This window comes from Vulpes lagopus, chromosome 10, assembly GCF_018345385.1.
Source record: "Vulpes lagopus strain Blue_001 chromosome 10, ASM1834538v1, whole genome shotgun sequence".
NCBI classification, from domain to species: Eukaryota; Metazoa; Chordata; class Mammalia; order Carnivora; family Canidae; genus Vulpes; species Vulpes lagopus.
In genome coordinates this window covers 114,597,655-114,603,060 of record NC_054833.1, presented here as the reverse complement: position 1 = coordinate 114,603,060, position 5,406 = coordinate 114,597,655, and the positions used below count along the sequence as shown (strand labels likewise).

At 42.9% G+C, this 5,406-nt stretch overlaps 1 pseudogene; it reads left to right on the top strand.

Annotated features, from left to right (window-relative positions):
* The first annotated feature begins 2,752 nt into the window (after positions 1-2,752).
* On the top strand, positions 2,753-4,177 carry LOC121500484 (annotated as a pseudogene).
* The last annotated feature ends 1,229 nt before the right edge of the window (positions 4,178-5,406 follow it).

Here is a 5,406-nt window from a genome sequence, read left to right as displayed (position 1 = left end):
ACCCATAGTTAACTCAAGCTAAATTTTAAGAAAAATAAGGTCTCTAGATGAACATGCTTTCTGACACTAGAAATGGATTTACATTTATTTGTAAATGGAGTTACATTGGCTTAAATTCATGGTTTTTTTCTGTGTCTAGAGTTCAACCTTGAAGCTATTTTAACCATTCATAAAAATATAGTAACAAGACCAAATACCTCATCCCTATACTAGAAAAACCTTACCACACATGAGAAGTCAAAATTTTCCCCTTGTTTTCAATTTCCATATAAGTCATCTGAGGCTTTTATGGAAGTCAAGTATACAGTTATATAATTGGCATAAATGCTACCGTGTTGACCCTGAGCTAGATGCTGAAGACAGTTTGTTACTTCCTCATCATAAAGACAAATTCCATAATCTCTAACGTCGCCTTCCAAGGTTATGTTCTGACTCTCCATTCTCATTTCTCATTTATGACTTCACACTATGTAGCTCAAACACATTGAACTCATTACGTTTCTCCAGATATATCTTAATTTGTGTATGTCTCTGCGTGTGTGTGTGTGTGTGTGTGTGTGTGTGTGTAGAATATTTTCCTCACCCCTCAAAAACTGGGACACATTATTTTTCAAGGTAGGTGGGTTTCTATTAGGTAGGCAAGGGCCTGACTTACGCATCAACCTAAATTTGATCTTAGCTCTGTCACTGATCAGCTCTTAGGCTCTGGACAGGTTGCACGATCTCTTTGTATCTCAGTTTCCTCATGATTCAAATGATGATACTGTAGCATCAAACTGGGAGAAGAGCTTTATTTCTATACAGATATGTTCTCTTTGTACAGTTTCAGGTATTTAGGGGTTGTTTGGGTAAAGACTGCCAAAAAATACATAGAGTGGAATTAAGATAATTGTTTCTACACTGTTATTTCTCTGGCCTGATGATGCACATATTAATCTTAAAAATAAAACTGTCAGTTATTTTACCAGCAAAAATAGGTTTATTCAAGAGTAACAGAGAATTGCAATCTGAAATCTGCACACTCTGGCACAATCATAGGCAAGTCCTGAAAACAAAGGAGACGACGGTCTTTCATGGAGGGGAGGAGGGGGTTGGGAAGGCTTCTATAAGCAAAGAGTCTGTTGGCATAAACTGGGAGACTGAGGTACGGTTGGATTCTCACTGACTAAACTGTGACCCTCTCTCATTGACTGGGCTGTTGCCAAGGCAGGAGGAAATCTTTTTTTTTTTATTTTTCCCACTTGAGTATCAAAATAGGTAAAATCGTATGGACTTGCAAGGTCTCTCTTTTCCTGTAGGAGTCCACAACTGACAAGTGTTGGTATGAAAGAGCCCCCGCTGACCTCCCAATCCCATTATTTATTTATTCATCTATCTATCTATCTATCATCTATCTATCATCATCTATCATCTATCTATCATCATCATCTATCTATCATCTATCATCTATCTATCTATCTAATCTATCTATATCTATCTATCTATCTATTTTAAAATATGTATTTATTTATTCATGAAAGACACAGAGAGAGGCAAAGAGAGAGAGGCAGAAACAGGAGAGGCAGGCTCCTTGCAGGGAGCCTGATGCAGGACTCGATCCCAGGACCCCAGGGTCACTCCCTGACCCAAAGGCAGGTGCTCATCCACTGAGCCACCCAGGTGTCCCTACCCAACTCCATTTTAATCAAGGTTTCCTTTTGTTAAATTTCACACATGGATAGGAAAAAAAGATAACTTTAGTGAGAAACAGTACATGTATGTCTTTAATGTAGACTTCAGCTGAGAAAACAAGCACTGGGATTTTTGCTGTATTTCCAGTAGGAACCAGAGACACGTCTTCCTGCTCATCCACCTGTACATCATCAGAGTCACCTTGTACCTTAAAAAAAATACAATGTCCATGTTTCCCTGGCCCCCATAATGTGATGATCATTCTGCAGGTCTAGAGTAAATCTGCAATGTCTTGTAATTCTCATTCACAGTCAGATTGGAATGGTCACTATGATTATCTTCTCTGCTTCCTTCTCCTCTTTTTAATCTTTCTGGGATCTCTTTTTTTTTTTTCTTGAGAGACTTTCCTTTCTTAATTTATTTATTTTTATTAGAGTTTGATTTACCAACATATAGAATAACACCCAGTGCTCATCCCTTCAAGTGCCCCCCTCAGTGCCCGTCACCCAGTCACCCCAACCTCCGCCCACCTCCCCTTCCACTACCCCTTGTTCATTTCCTAGAGTCAGGAGTCTCTCATGTTCTGTCTCCCTCTGCTATCTCTTACTATATTCAGTTATTATACTCAATCCCATCTGAAAAGCTAACTGAAGGCATCCCTACTCTGCCCCTGTTGGTGTACATTCATTCATTTGTTCTTGCCACAAATACTTAGTGAGTGACTTGTGTGTGCCGGGCGCTACTGTACCTGCTAGGGGCATTGTTTCTTGTTTGTTCTAATGGTGGTACTGCTGGGCAACAAGGATTCAGACGCCTGAGTTCTAATCCTGGCTGAGTCATTGCTAGCTGTTGCATAAACCATGGGGTCTATAACTTCACTCATTCCTCTTTCAACATTTTTAGCATGTGGATATCACTGTCTAGATTGTGAAGTTTAACATGGGAACTTTTATTGTACTTTCACTTTATATGTTGACCAACATGCTATTGTTTTATTAATAGCAATCTCAGCATTCAGGAAGACAATATATAAGAAGTGAACAAGTGACTTTTTCACAACAGGTTTGCCGCCAGAACACAGGTGTCATGAAAACCACCACTAAACCTAAACCAAAATGGGAAAGGAAAAGACTCACATCAACATCGTCGTCACTGGACACGGAGATTCGGGCAAGTCTCCACTACTGGCCATCTCATCTACCAATGTGGTGGGATCGACAAAAGATCAAAAAAAATTGAGAAGGAGGCTGCTGAGATGGGAAAGGGCTCCTTCAAGTATGCCTGGGTCTTGGATAAACTGAAAGCCGAACGTGAACATGGTATCACCACGGATATCTATCTCCCTGTGGAAATCTGAGACCAGGAAGTATTATGTAACCATCATTGATGCCCCAGAACACAGAGACTTTATGAAAAGCAAGGTTTACGGGCACATCTCAGGCTGTGCTGTCCTGATTGTTGCTGCTGGTGTTGGTGAATTTGAAGCCGGTGTCTACAAGAATGGGCAGACCCGTGAGTGTGCCCTTCTGGCTTACACACTGGGTGTAAAACAACTTAACTGTTGGTGTTAACAAAATGGATTCCTCAGAGCCACCCTGCAGCCAAGAGAGATGCGAGGAATCGTTAAGGAAGTCAGCACCTACACTAAGGAAATTGGCTACAACCCCGACACAGTAGCATGTGTGCCAATTTCTGGTTGGAATGGTGACAACATGCTGGAGCCAAGTGCTAACATGCCTTGGTTCAAGGGATGGAAAGTCCCCCGTGATGATGGGAATGCCAGCGGAACCACACTGCTTGGAGCTCTGGGTTGCATCCTGCTGCCAACTCGTCCAACTGATGAGCCCTTGTGTCTGCCCTCCAGGACGTCTACACAGTTGGTGGTTTTGGTACCATCCCTGTGGGCTGAGGGGAGACTGGTGTTGGTAACCTGGCATGGTGGTCACCTTTGCTCCAGTCAATGTTACTACTGAAGTCAAGTCTGTTGAAATGCACCATGAAGCTTTGAGTAGGGCTCTTCCTGGGGACAACGTGGGCTTCAATGTCAAGAACGTATCTGTCAAAAATGTTCATCGTGGCAACGTGGCTGGTGACAGCAAAAATGACCCACCAACGGAAGCAGCTGGCTTCACGGCTCAGGTGATTATCCTGAACCATCCAGGCTAAATCAGTGCTGGATACGCACCTGTGCTGGATTGTCACGCAGCTCACAGTGCTCGCAAGTTTGCTGAGCTGAAGGAGAAGATAGATCATTGCATCATCGCTCTGGAAAAAAGCTGGAAGATGGTCCCCAGTTCTTGAAATCTGGTGATGCTGCCATTGTTAAAATGGTCCCTGGAAAACCTGTGTGTGTTGAGAGCTTCTCTGACCATCCTCCTCTGGGCTTTGTTGTTCGTGACATGAGACAGGTGGTTGCTGTGGGTGTCATCAAACAAATGGACAAGAGGCGGCTGGAGCTGGCAAGGTCACCAAGGCTGCCCAGAAAGCAGCTCAGAAAGCTAAATGAATATTATCCCCAACACCTGGCACCCCGGGCTTAATTGGTGGTGGAAGCACGTCTCAGGACGGTTTGTGTCAATTGGCCATTTAAGTTTTACAGTAAAAGACTGGTTAATGATAACAATGCATCATAAAACCTTCAGAAGGAAAGAATGTTTTGTGGACATTTTTTTTTATTTGTGTGTGTGTGTGTGTGTGTGAGTTTTAAGTTATTGGTTTTTAAAATCAGTACTTTTTAATGGAAACAACTTGACCAAAAATCTGTCACAGGATTTTGAGACCCATTAAAACAAAAGTTTAATGAGAAAAAAAAAAAAAGAAGTAAACAAGTGAAAAAATATAAGGTGTGTTAAGTTCTATGAGGGGCCAAATTGGATGCTTGAGAAGAGGCAGCAAAATAAGATTGGATGGGTTGATCAAAGAAAGTTTCTTGAGAAGGTGGTAGTTACGTTTGTATATGGAAATGGCCCAAGAAAGCCAAGAGCAAAGCACGTGTGTCAGAGGTAGAAGCATATCTGAAGGCTTGCATCTGAGAACCCCTTGGAATATTCCAGAAACTGAGAGGCCACTGCACAACTCTGCTCCCCATGACACAGCAGTTGGCTCCTCCACAGGGGTTGTTGCCCAAGGCTCGAAGCTTGCTGGAGCGCTGCGTGCCCTAAAGCCATCCTCTGCCCTTGGGCATGACAGCTGCCCCCTGAAGTCGTGGCCAGTGTTCCCACCAAAGGCACCTCAGATTTGTCTGCTTACGCTGCGACAAGCGTGGCTAAAGCCACCCACCCATGAGATGATTGCCAGGGCAGTTACTTGCCTAGAACCTCTCTCATTGGGACCCTCTGACTCTTTTTATGTAAACATTTCACATGATGCCATGAGTCCAAAGCTGTGCCCCGTTACATTTGAAATGTCTTACGAGGTTTTACTGAATCAGTTCTTCCAGACTATTTTAGGCACTTGTTGTTGACACGTGGCTAAGAGTTGTAATCCAGAGTCATAGTGGGATTTACGCTTTCACTTCGCAACTTAATTGCTATAGGACATCTTATATGCATAGTTTAAATGTTGTATTAAAAAATTAACCACAAACGTAGTAGCTTCAATCAGCAGCCATTTGTTAGCTCACACTTTTGTCATTCAGAAGTCTGGGCACAGTCTGACTATAATGCCAGCCCAGGGTTTCAACAAAGCTGAACCCAAGAACCCAGCTGGGCCCTCCCCCCGGAGCCCGAGGTAGCC